This window comes from Anolis sagrei, chromosome 2, assembly GCF_037176765.1.
Source record: "Anolis sagrei isolate rAnoSag1 chromosome 2, rAnoSag1.mat, whole genome shotgun sequence".
Classification (NCBI taxonomy): Eukaryota; Metazoa; Chordata; class Lepidosauria; order Squamata; family Dactyloidae; genus Anolis; species Anolis sagrei.
This window is the reverse complement of record NC_090022.1, coordinates 9,330,965-9,344,802: the sequence shown is the minus strand read 5'-3', so window position 1 is coordinate 9,344,802 and position 13,838 is coordinate 9,330,965. Positions and strand designations below refer to the sequence as shown.

Here is a 13,838-nt window from a genome sequence, read left to right as displayed (position 1 = left end):
GCGGAATACGGATTCCCTTTGGGGAGAGGACTGAGGCAACGTTCTCCCTCTTCCCCATCCCGTTTGTATTGCACCACCTTCTCTCGGCACAGATCCTATCACTTCTTCGTTTTTCCTTCTTCTACTGACACAACCAAATAACCCGCTTTTTATTGTTTATAATCTCTCTGGCAAGGTTGTCTGACCTTTTTCTTACTTCTGGTGGTTAGTTCTTTGAACATCCATTCACGTTTCTTTAGACGACTCTTATTTATTTTATACTCCTTGTTGCCACTGTTTGCAATTGTGCCTTCAGTATCTCACTTTTAAGAAACTCCCATTCAATCTTTTCTGTTTCAAGAGATGTTTGAGGATGAAGCCTGGAAGGAATGACCCCCAGGCAGCTCCCTTCCTCCTCTCCCAGGAATCCTGCTTACCTGATTCACTTCCACTCCATCACAAAACGACTGAGGATTCGGCAACAACCTCATTCCTGCCCCTGGAAGAGAGAGAGAGAGAGGGCAAGGGGTGGAAAGCTGACCACATAAACATGCCTCAGAGGTTACAATTACAGTCCTATAAAGAAACCTATGAGGAAATGGCCCTATGAACACAGGAGCATTCAACAGCCCAAGAATATGTAACATTTTAGGGTTTAGGACTTTGCCTCACAAGGAGTGCTGTGAGGAGGTTGAAAGGAAAGGAGTCCTGGGATTGGTATTTCAATGGACTAAAGTTACTGCTTGTTGCCTGTTTGTCTTCTGGCTCAGTTTCAAGGCTCATCTTAGGTTTGGGTGATTGTGAGAGTGGTCCAGCATTTCTGTGTTCAGAAATAATATGCTGTGCCCAGGTTGGTTCATGAAGGGCTCGGCTATGGCTGCTTCTCTGGTTGAATCAGTCTGCAGTGCCTTTCATGTTCCTTGATTCATGTTTGGGCCTTGCTGCGTTTGGTGGTCCCTCTGTAGACTTGTCCACAGCTGCATGGTATACGGTAGACTCCTGCAGAGGTGAGAGGACTGCTCTTGTCCTTTGCTGAGCGTAGCATTTGTACAAATAATAATAGTAATAATTTTATTTGTTATCTGTCTCTCCGTATGGCTACACATGAAAATTGCATTTCTATGAAATACATATTAAAGTACATAAAACAGATGCCAAACAAAGGATGTGAGTTTAAGATATATACCCATCTCAAGGACAAATGTGCTACAATCCCCTCAAAGGGGAATTTACACTGGCATAAAACTCCCAGAAGGGTTCCTTCTTACCCTGCCAGGCTGCAGCCCCCTCTCCTTCCTCTCCTTCCTGCTTCAGCCCCTTCTGCCTGAGGCTTTGGGTGGTGTCCAAGTGAGGCTTTTCTGGTGAAGGGACATCGGGCTGGACTTCCATGTAGTTATTTTGGGCCTGGAAGAGCAGATAGTATTCCAGAAGTAGTATGGAGAATTTTCAAAAATATCACAGACCTATGTGCAGAAACTGCATGGGTTTCCTTTGAAAGAACAACCTCTGAGACGGCAACCTAACCCAATGCCATACCCCCCCTCCCGTCATATTCAGTGTGGGATCTGAGGTCAACACATTTGGATAGAGCAGCGAGTTCACAATGGATATGGAGGTGAGAGAAGGAGGGGCGGAGCAGGTGGGAAAAGAGGCCGAGGGAGCGGGGTCTGACTCCTTCCTCATAAACATACAAAATTTAGGCAGAAAACATGAAACGCTGAATTGCAAGGAAGAAAACAGCAAACCACACTGAAATCACACCTTTTGCAACAGAATGGGGGACGCCTGGCTCAAGAGCAGTACGTGTGGAAAAGATGCTGGAGTTCTTGTGGACAACAATGTCCTCGTGAGCCAACAATGTCAGGCAGCGGCAAAGAAATCCCATTGGATTTGGGCCTGCATCAATCGGAGTCGAGTGTCTAGATCCGGGGAAGTCATTCTCCCCATGCTCTATGCTGCCTTGGTTAGACCACACTTGGAATCACACTGTGTCCCATTCTGGCCACCACAATTGAAGGGACATGTTGACAATCTGGAATATGTCCAGAGGAGGGCAACTAAAATGATCAAGGGTCTGGAGAACAAGCCCTATGAGGAGCGCCTTGAAGAGCTGGGCATATTTAGCCTGCAGAAGAGAAGGCTGAGGGGAGAGATTATCAGGGCCGTGTATCAATATGTGAGGGGACGTCACAGGGAGGAGGGAGGAGGCTTGTTTTCTGCTGCCCTGGAGACAAGAATGCGGAACAATGGCTTCAAACTACATGAAAGGAGATTTCACCTGAATATGAGGAAGAACTTCCTGACTGGGAGAACTGTTCAGCAGTGGAACTCTCTGCCCCGGAGTGTGGTGGAGGCTCCTTCTTTGGAGGTTTTTAAACAGAAGCTAGATGGCTATCTGTCGAGGGTGCTTTAAAAGCAAGATTCCTGCTTCTTGGCAGAATGGGGTCGGACTGGATGGCCCACCAGGTCTCTTCCAACTCTATGATTCTATGATATGTAGGTTTAATCTGCCCATCAGTCCCAAGGTGAGTGAAGTCAAGAGGCAATGCTCTCACCTGTCCTTCCTGCTTCTCGTTCTCTGCCCGACTCAGGAGGAAGCCTTCCGCCAGAGCCACCGCCTGGGAAGAGGTCTCTGCCCCACACTCTCGGACCCAGCTCCCCATCTCTGGGGGCAGGATGCTCAGGAACTGCTCCAGGATCACCAGGTCCAGCATCTCCGCCTTGGTGTGTTGCTCTGGCTTCAGCCACTGGCGGCAGAGATCGTGGAGGTGGCTGCAAACCTCTCTGGGTCCCTCGCCCTCTCGGAAGGAGGAATGCCTGAAGTGCTGGCGCTGTGTGTGCACATCCAGGAACATGTGTGTAGCTATTTTCCAGGATTCCCCACTGCTCCTGGGGCCCCCACATGCTTCAGGTCTAGGTGAGTTGGGTCTCTCCATGTTGGAGCCACTCTGATGAACCCAACCTTATCCAAGGTGCTTTTCCTCCCTCTTCTCTCAAGGGAAAGAAATCCCTCCACAGGCTCTACTCCAGACTTATCAGGCAAAAATCCCCTTTCCTCTGTGAAAGAAAGGCAGAATCAGACAACAGGCTTCAGGAGATGTTTCTTCTTGGAGAGCCAGGTAATGCTGGACCCTCCTTCCACTTGGGCCTCTTCTTCTCCAGCCTTCAGACCCACCTGGCCTCCCATCAGCTCCCATTCAGTCCCAACGCACGCTGAATCCCGCCGGTTGTTCCTTCAGCTGATGCTACATCATCCATAGCCTTTCTTGGAAAGAAGAACCAAGGGCAGTGGTTCTCAGCCTGTGGGTCCCCAGGTGTTTTGCCCTACAACTCCCAGGTATCCCAGACAGTTTACCAGCTGTTAGGATTTTTGGGTCCCTGGTCAAAGGGGTCCCTGGTCAAAAGAGTTCCCAGTCAAAGTGGAGCCCCTGGTGGTGCAGTGGGTTAAAGCCCTGTGTTGGCAGGACTGAAGACCGACAGGTTGCAGGTTCGAATCCGGGGAGAGGTGGATGAGCTCCCTCTACCAGCTCCATCTCCTCATGCGGGGACATGAGAGAAGCCTCCCAAAGAAGCGACTTGCAGTTTCTCAAGTCTCTCCTGACACGACAAAAAAAAAAAAAGTCAAAGTGGTTCCCGGTCAAAGTGGTCACTGGCAAAAGGGGTCCCTGGTCAAAGTGGTTATTGGTCAAAGAGGTTCCTGCTTATGTGGTCCCTGGTAAAAACAAAAGGTTGGGAACCACTGCTCTCAGCTGATTTTCATTGGCTCCCTATAATTCTCACAACCAGGAAGGAAAATAGGCCCAGTGGCTAACAATGGCACAACTATGGCCTTTCGTCTCTCTGACCTTGGATGTCTTCATGAATCAGTCTCACCTGCTTTTGGGTTTCAAGCATAGACTCCAAGCGGCTGGGAAATCAAGGAGTGCTAGCTAACCAGTTCTGAAAGGTATTGAAAGGTAATTTCTTCTCTGCGGCAGCGTTTTCTGCAAACAAAGGCCTCTGCACATCAGGAGATACGGCAGTCAATCAGGAGATACGGGACTTACAGTCATGGAAAGCATTCCCTTATTGAAACTATGTCTCCCTCATTGGACTGGTCCTAAAGCTAGAAAATTCTGGGTAGAAATCCACAGAGACACGGAAACTAGACTAGAGCACAAACTCCCACTGAAACCAGACCTTTTCCTTCCAGGGATATGAGACAAACACACATGGAAAGACCGAGAAGAGATCTTTCTTTGTAGGACAACAGAAGCAAGAACTGAATTGGCAAAACGATGGAAACAAGAAGACATAACAACACCAGGAAATGGGATGGAAATGCCCCAAATGGAGAGATGGACTTGAGCTGCCACACAAACCAGTAGAGAGAAACCCTTCAGGGAATGAATGCCTGGAGAGCCAAAGGGAGGGAGGGGAGCCCAGCAGGGAGTGTGGTGGGCTCAGAGGGTGGGATGCAGAGGGTGTGGGCTCACTTGGGACTGTGGACAGAAGAAGGAAGAAGGTCTGGGAAGAAGGAGAAGGAAGGAGAGGAAGAGGAGGAGGAAGGAAGGAAACCAGGAGGAGGAAGAGGGAGGGAGTCGGGGTCCTAGAGGGGCAGGAAAGGCGGGTCTGGGGGGGAGGCCCACTTCCTTCCTGCCTCTCTAGGATCCACACTCGCTCCCCTTCACCCTTCCTTGACCCTGGAAGGAGGGGAAGGAGCCTCTCTCTCTCTCTCCAAAGCCCTGCAAACAAAGGACTTCTGCTATAATGCAATTGGACCTTGCCCAGGGGATGCCTGGGTGTTTTACCATCCTGTGGGAGGAGGCTTCTCTCGTGTCCCCACATGAGAAGCTGGAGCTGACAGACGGGAGCTCACCCTCTTGCATGAAACCCCCCCCCCGGCAAAATTATTTGTTCCCTTCGTGCCTGTAGCAGAGAGTTCCAAAGGTCACAGGCCGCCCCAAAGTGTAATTGTTTGGCTCTGCACATGTTCAGACAATCAGGAAACTAAGTCCAGGCTGCTTCTGATCCCTCAATAAATTGGTTACCCTAGACTCTGGGCTTCTCTTGCCCTTTCCTTGCTCTAATGTACTTTTCCCAGCCATCCTGTCTCTTTCCTCCTTTCTCCTCTTTCCAGATAGCTGGTTCCCCCATGAGAAAGCCTCTGATAGCTAGTTCAAGCTCTCTCTGCTCCTTAGATTTCTCTCCTGCCACCCTCCCTGCCTCAGAGCACACTCTCTGGCCTCTTTCGGGACCTCACTCCACATATATATACACAAACACACATATACACAAATATATACACACATACACAGACTGGGCCACAGCAAAGTGTGGCAGGGGACGGCTAGTAAATAATAAATCTCCCACCCCACTAAGTATAAAAACCTGTCTCTCGAAGGAGAACAAGTGTCATGTCTAGAACTTGACTGCCAGAGGAAGGCCTGGAGTGAGGCCCAAACCGGTCCTGTTCCACTCGGCAGAAGACGACACGGCGTTGATCCCATCTCAGAGGGATTGTATCAAATCCATATAATGTTATTTGTGATTACGGTGAATTTGAACAGTATAACAGGTTTCTACAACGATTCGCTGAATTCACTTATTTTCTATTTTCTTTATAAGTGGGCTATTCTGTGGAAGGCACAAGGGTTGGACCCACAACACCAACGGGGGCTTCAACTAAAGAAGAAGAAAAATCTGTATTTCTAAGATGGTTAGTTATTCTCAACCTGTCAAAACATTGCTCATTGCTCCCCAACTTTAAAAAAAAATCTTTATTGAAAGTTTTCCATAAAAACATTTAAAAGCAAGTAAGAAAAGATAGAAAAAGTGGGAGAGAGAGAAAAAAGAAAGAGAAAGAGAGTGTGTGATTCCAGATGTGGCCTGACAAAGGCAGACAAGAGCACGGGTAGCATGAGACTAAGAAGAAAATGGTCAAAGAAATGAGTCCAAAGTCAAGTCAAGTGTATTTATTTATCGTGTCATCAGCAACCATACCCTTGTATTAGAACTCTAACAGAGCAAAACAAACACACAGATTAAAAAGAAAAAGAAAGAAAAAACACACAGATTTTGCAGACTTGGTATTCTATTAAATGTCCTTTGACCAGTATCTGGCCACTTGGAGTGCCTCTGGTGTTGCCGCAAGAAGGTCCTCCATTGTGCATGTGGCAGGGCTCAGGGTGCATTGCAGCAGGTGGTCAGTGGTTTGCTCTTTTCCACACTTGCATGTCGTGGATTCCACTTTGTGGCCCCATTTCTGAAGGTTGGCTCTGCATCTCGTGGTGCCCAAGCGCAGTCTGTTCAGCGCCTTCCAAGTCGCCCAGTCTTCTGTGTGCCCAGGGGGGAGTCTCTCATCTGGTATCACCCATGGATTGAGGTGCTGGGTTTGGGCCTGCCACTTTTGGACTCTCGCTTGCTGAGGTGTTCCAGCGAGTGTCTCTGTAGATCTAAGAAAACTATGTCTTGATTTAAGTCAAGTGTTACTGGAAGCCATTTCATCTGCCATTTCCCTGTTGCAAAACATTTTATTAATTTTGTCCCAGCTCTTTGGATGATGTCTCTCCTGTATGTAGTCTGTGACAGTTCAAAAGTTAAGAACCTCAACTAAAACATTTCCCACATGCCTGGCGTTTGTATGTTTTTTAACCTGTGTATATTCTCTAGTGCTTGTTATGGGAGGATGTCTAAATAAATGATTTCCAATACTTCTGGATTTTTTAACCTTTCTATCCTTTGTGTAGTTTTTTGTGGGTGTGGGGAAAGCAAAACATTTCTCACACTCCTGGCATTTCTAAGGCTTCTGTCCTGTGTGGAGTCTTTTGTGCCTCACCAAGTGTGAACTGTAAGCAAAGCATTTCCCACACGCCTGGCATTGGTATGGTTTCTCTCCTGTGTGGACACTTTTGTGGCTCACCAAGGCTGAATGGTCAGCAAAATATTTCCCACACACCTGGCATTTCTAAGGCTTCTGTCCTGTGTGGAGTCTTTTGTGCCTCACCAAGTGTGAACTGTAAGCAAAACATTTCCCACACTCCTGGCATTGGTATGGTTTCTCTCCTGTGTGGACTCTTTTGTGGCTCCACAAGGATGAACAGTCAGCAAAACATATCCCACACTCCTGGCATTGATATGGTTTCTCTCCTGTGTGGAGTCTTTTATGCCTCACCAAGTTTGAACGGGAACTAAAACATTTCCCACACTCCTGGCATTGGTATGGCTTCTCTCCTGTGTGGAGCCTTTTGTGGGTTACCAAATTTGAACTGCGAGCAAAACATCCTCCACACTCCTTGCATTGGTATGGCTTCTCTCCTGTGTGGAGTCTTTTGTGCCTCACCAAGCCTGAACGGTCAGCAAAACATTTCCCACACTCCTGGCATTGGTAGGGTTTCTCTCCTGTGTGGAGTCTTTTGTGCCTCACCAAGTCTGAACGGCAAGCAAAACATTTCCCACACTCCTGGCATTGGTATGGCTTCTCTCCTGTGTGGAGTCTTTTGTGGCTCACCAAGTGTGAACTTTGAGCAAAACATTTTTCACACTGCTGGCACTTGTACCTATTCTTTACTGCATGAAGCTTTTTGTGCCTCATCAATTGTGAACTGGAAGCAAAACACTTTCCACACTCCTGGCATCTATATGGTTCCTGTCCTGTGTGAAATCTCTCATGTTTCAAGTGTGAACTCTGCATAAAAGATGGCCCACACTCCTGGCTTATGATATCATCAGTTCCTTGAAAGATTTCTTCTTGGCTCTGATGTGGCGATTTGTAATCAGCAATATATTTTGCTGATATTTTCCATTTACAATGGCTTCTCCCAGCACTGATTGTCTTGTGAAGTTTAAGTCCCATATTTTGCGTAAAACATTGTCCACACACATTGCATTTGTAGGGCCTTTCTCTGGCAGAATCTCCATTTTCACTGTGAGTTTGCTGGTGTCCAGGAAGGTCCCCGCTGTGTCCCAAATGCGTCCTGTGTTTGGTGCACACATTGCTCTTCTTCCAGTTATCTGCTGGGAAGAAGAAGGGCAGAAACAATCATTCCTCAGCATGAGTGATGAAGACTCTAAGGAAATGGGATAAGGAGTGGATTGAAAGGATTCCTAAAACAGCCTAGACATGGAGGTGGAGAAGATAGAACTGTTGTTGTTTCCCCACCCCTTGTTCAGTCAAGATGGACCCTGTGTGACTGCCTGGAGCCTCGAAGAGAGAGTGAGTGACACATGCTCCAGAGGCTCTTGTTGCTCAGCCCAGTCCAGGTTTGTATTCTGTCTCCTTCTCTTGGGGGGAATGGATGCTTTTTCCCTTCACATCCAAAGGCTTTGCTTTTCCTCTTGCTTAAGACTTTCCCTTCTTCCCTCCTTTTTATTTCTCTCCCCAACCTCCAGTTCTCTCTTCCCATCTTCAGATAAGGCTGGGTTTTTCTACTCCAACGTAGAAGGTCCCAGACCGAATTCTGGAGGGCTGCAGAGATGGTTCTTCTTTGACCATCAACTACTGAATGGGACTCTGACAGTTTTGGGAAGTTTGCTCTAAAAGGGAAAATGGATAGATTTGCCTGACTCGGCTCCAGTTAAAGAAGTCTTCCCATTGGAAGGTGAATTGGTGCCAACACCACTGTGACTCAGGCACCAAGTCCATGTTCCACTCATGTCCTATATTTCCAACCAAAGCCCTGCCTTGAGAACTCTCAGAGATTGGGATGACTGAGGATCCTGCTCCCACCAGAGAGCTGCTGACTGGGATGCTGCATTTTGAAACAGAAATCCCCAGGAATGAGGGGGCCTTACCAAGAGAGTCCACCATCCCACAAATCTCCTCCATGATCTGCATGTGCAAGGCTTTCTGTTCAGGATCCAGGAGAACCCACTCCTCCGGGGAGAAAGGGACAGCCACCTCCTCAAAGGCAATTGGGCTCTGGAGGGAAAAGAAAGAGAAATCCTTCTCACGTGAGACTTGTATACCTGTGCATCTCACTGCTGGCTCATGTCCAACTTGTGGTCTACTAACTCTCCAAGATCCCTTTCACATGGACTGTTGTCGAGCCAGATGTTACCCATCCTGTGTCTATGCGTTGCGTATTTCCTACTTTTCTCTTTGTTGGAATTAATTTTTAGTTTCATCAAGCTCTCTAACATGTTAAGGCCATTTTGAATTCTGATCCTGTCTTCTGGAGTATTATCTATCCCTCCTCATTTGGTCTCATCTGCAAACATGATGAGCATGCCCTCTGAACCTTCATCCAAGCCAATAAGAAAGGTGTGGAACAGCACTGGGCCCAGGACAGAACCCCCAAAAGAGCCCTGCAGCACTCCTCCCTTCTTTCCAGGATGAAGAGGAACCACTGGTGAGCACCCCTTGTCCATTCTGGAAGACAGAGACACTCTTTGCCTCCTGCACTCTGGTCTGACTTCTCCCGTTCTCCGGGAGTTCTCAAAGATTGTTGCCAGTGCTTCTGGAATTTCTTCTGCGAGTTCCTTCAGGACTCTTGGGTGTCATTCCTGTGGCCCTGGACCAGCTATTCCTGGACTGCTACTTTATCTATTTGGGGTTGCATTTCCCCTATTAGGCCATCTACTCCCTCTTGCTCAAGCAGAACACGGATTCCCTTTTGGGAGAGGACTGAGGCCACGCTCTCCCTCTTCCCATCCCCTGTGGTCATTGCACCACCTTCTCCAGGCAGAGACCCTATCACTTCTTCATTCTTGCTTATTCTACTGACACAACCAAAGAACTACTCTTATTTCTTTTTTTCCCCTCCCTGTTGGCACTGTCTTCAATTGTGCCTTCAGTATCTCGCTTTGAAGAAACTCCCATTCGATCTTTTCTGTTTCAAGAGATGTTTGATGACAAAGCTTGGAAGAAATGACCCCCAGGCAGCTCCCTTCCTCCTCTCCCAGGAATCCTTCTGCTTACCTGATTCACTGCCACTCCATCACAAAAGGGAAGAAACGACTGAGGATTCGGCAACATCATTCCAGCCCCTGGGAGAGAGAGAGAGAGAGAGAGAGAGTAAATTGTGGAAAGCTGACCACATAAACATGCCTCAGTGGTGACAATTACAGTCCTATAAATATCCAGGGAAGTCATGCTCCCCATGCTCTATTCTGCCTTGGTTAGACTACACCTGGAATCACACTGTGTCCAAGTCTGGGAACCACATTTGAAGAGAGGTATTGACAATCTGGAATGTGTCCAGAGGAGGGCGACTCAAATGATCAAGGGTCTGAAGAACAAGCCCTATGAGGAGCGGCTTCAAGAGCTGGGCATGTTTAGCCTGAAGAAGAGAAGGCTGAAAGGAGACATGATAGCCATGTATAAGTATGTGAGAGGAAGTCATAGAGAGGAGGGAGCAAGCTTGTTTTCTGCTGCCCTGGAGACTAGGACGCAATGGAGCAATGGCTTCAAACTTCAAGAAAGGAGATTCCATCTGAACATGAGGAAGAACTTCCTGACTGTGAGAGCCGTTCAGCAGTGGAACTCTCTGCCCCAGAGTGTGGTGGAGGCTCCTTCTTTGGATGCTTTTAAACAGAGGCTGGATGGCCATCTGTCAGGGGTGTTTTGAATGCAATATTCCTGCTTCTTGGCAGAATGGGGTTGGACTGGATGGCCCACGAGGTCTCTTCCAACTCTAGGATTCTATGATTCTGTGAAAGAAACCTACGAGGAAATGTCCCTATGATCACAGCTCAAGAATATGTAAAATTTTAGGGTTTTGGACTTTGTTTCACAAGCAGCGCTGTGAGTAGACTGAAATGAAACAAGTCCTGGCTTGGAGAGAGAGAGAGAGAGAGTAAAGTGTGGAAAGCTGAACACATAAACATGCCTCAGAGGTGACAATTACAGTCCTATAAGGAAACCTATGAAGAAATGACCCTATGAACACAGGAGCATTCAACAGCCCAAGAATATGTAACATTTTATGGTTCAGGACTTTGCCTCACAAGGAGTGCTGTGAGAACGTTAAAAGGAAAGGAGTCCTGGGCTTGGTATTTGAATTGACTAAAGTTACTGCTTGTTGCGTGCTTGTCTTCCAGCTCAGTTTCAAGGCTCATCTTCGGTTTGGGTGATTGTGAGGGTGGTCCAGCCTTTCTGGGTTCACAAATAATATGCTGTGCCCAGGTTGGTTCATGAAGGGCTCGGCTATGGCTGACTTCTCTGGTTGAATCAGTCTGCAGTGCCTTTCCTTTGCCTCAATTCATGTCTGGGCAATGCTGCTGTGGTGTTTGGTGGCCCCTCTGTAGACTTGTCCACAGCTGCATGGTATACGGTAAACTGCTGCAGAGGTGAGAGGACCCCTCTTGTCCTTTGCTGAGCGTAGCATTTGTACAAATAATAATAGTAATAGTTATAATAATAATTTTATTTCTTATCTGTCTCTCCGTGTGGCTACACATTAAAACTGCATTTCTATGAAAGACATATTAAAGTACAAAAAACAGATACCAAACAAAGAATGTGAGTTTAAGATATATACCCATCTCAAGGCCAAATGAAACTTCATGGGCACCTTCTCAAGTTCAAACTGTGGATGTGCTACAATCCCCTCAAAGGGGAATTTCCACTGGCATAACACACCAAAACTCCCAGAAGGGTTCCTTCTTACCCTGCCAGGCTGCAGCCCCCTCTCCTTCCTCTCCTTCCTCTCCTTCCTGCTTCATCTCCTTCTGATGGAGGCTCTGCTTGGTGTCCGAGTGAGGCTTTTCTGGTGAGGGGACATCAGGCTGGACTTCCTTGCAGTTATTTTGGGCCTGGAAGAGCAGATAGTATTCCAGAAGAAGTACAGAAAATTTTCAATGTGCAGAAACTGCATGGATTTTTTTTAAAAAAGAATAACTTCTGAGATGGCCACCTAACTAATGCTACACTCCCCCTCCCATCATTTCCAGTGTGATGTCCCTGGTCAACAAATTTGGATAGAGCAGCAACCGAGCTTACAGTGGATATGGAGGTGAGAGCATGAGGGGCAGAGCAGGGGGGAAAAGAGGCCAAGGGAGCAGCGTCCGGCTTCTCTCTGTCATAGGGCAGGATGTACATCTAAACTTTTCATCAGTCCCAAGGTGAGGAAACCCAAGATGCAATGCTCTCACCTGTCCTTCCTGCTTCTCGTCCTCTGCCCGACTCAGGAGGAAGCCTTCCGCCAGGGCCACCGCCTGGGAAGAGGTCTCTGCCCCACACTCTCGGACCCAGCTCCCCATCTCTGGGGGCAGGATGCTCAGGAACTGCTCCAGGATCACCAGGTCCAGCATTTCCGCCTTGGTGTGTTGCTCTGGCTTCAGCCACTGGCGGCAGAGAGAGTGGAGGCGGCTGCAAACCTCTCTGGGCCCCTCGCCCTCTCGGAAGGAGGAATGCCTGAAGCGCTGGCCCTGTGTGTGCGCATCCAGGAACGTCTGTCTGATTCTTTCCCAGGATTCCCCACTGCTCCTGGAGGCCTTGTCTGCTTCAGGTCCAGGTGAGTTGGGTCTCTCCATGTTGGAGCCACTCTGATGAAGAACCCAACCGTATCGAAGATGCCTTTCCTCCCTCTTCTCTCAAGGGAAAGAAATCCCTCAACAGGCTCTACTCCAGACTTATCAGGCAAAAATCACCTTTCCTCTGTGAAAGAAAGGCAGAATCAGACAACAGGCTTCAGGAGGTGTTTCTTCCTGGAGAGCCAGGTAATGCTGGGCCCTTCTTCCACATGGGCCTCTTCTTCTCCAGCCTCCAGACCCACCTGGCCTCCCATTGAGCTTCCATTCAATCCCTACCCACACTGAACCCCTGGTTATTCCTTCAGCTGATGCTACATCATCCATAGCCTTACTTGGAATGAACAACCAAGGGCAGTGGTTCTCAACCTGTGGGTCCCCAGGTGTTTTGGCCTACAACTCCCAGATATCCCAGCCAGTTTACCAGATGTTAGGATTTTTGGGTCCCTGGTCAAAATAGTTCCCAGTCAAAGTGGACTGGGCGTAGTGGGTTAAAGCCCTGTTCCGGCAGGACTGAAGACCGACAGGTCGCAGGTTCGAATCCGGGGAGAGGCGGATGAGCTCCCTCTACCAGCTCCAGCTCCTTATGCGGGGACATGAGAGAAGCCTCCCACAAGGATGACAAAAAATCAGATCATCCGGGCGTCCCCTGGGCAGCGTCCATGCAGACGGCCAATTCTCTCACACCAGAAGCGACTTGCAGTTTCTCAAGTCTCTCCTGACACGACAAAAAAAAAAGTCAAAGTGGTTCCCGGTCAAAGTGGTCACTGGCAAAAGGGGTCCCTGGTCAAAGTGGTTATTGGTCAAAGAGGTTCCTGCTTAAGTGGTCCCTGGTAAAAACAAAAGGTTGGGAACCACTGCTCTCAGCTGATTTTCATTGGCTCCCTATAATTCTCACAACCAGGAAGGAAAATAGACCCAGTGGCTAACAATGGCACAATTATGGCCTTTCGTCTCTCTGACCCTGGCTGCCTTAATGAATCATTTTGCTTTTGGGTTTCAAGCATAGACTCCAAGCGGCTGGGAAATGAAGGAGTGCTAGCTAACCAGTTCTGGAGGGTATTGAAAGGTCCCTTCTTCTCTGCGGCAGCGTTTCCTGCAAACAAAGGCCTCTGCACATCAGGACATATGGCAGTCAATCAGGAGATATGGGACTTACAGTCATGGAAAGCATTCCCTTATTGAAACTATGTCTCCCTCATTGGACTGGTCCAAAAGCTAGAGAATTCTGGGTAGAAATCCAGAGAGACATGGAAACTAGACTAGAGCACAAACTCCCACTAAAACCAGACCTTTTCCTTCCAGGGTTAATGTGGATAAACTCTATATTCCAAAGAGTGTGAAGAATGGGTCTCTCAGCAGCCTTGAATGGGACTCTCCATGGCTCCAGACCTGGCTGGAGGGTGTGG

The 13,838-nt window shown here is 48.1% G+C and overlaps 1 pseudogene; it reads right to left on the bottom strand.

Moving 5' to 3' along the window:
- Positions 1 to 6,489: 6,489 nt before the first annotated feature.
- Positions 6,490 to 12,624, bottom strand: LOC137094782 (zinc finger protein 436-like; annotated as a pseudogene).
- Positions 12,625 to 13,838: the final 1,214 nt, after the last annotated feature.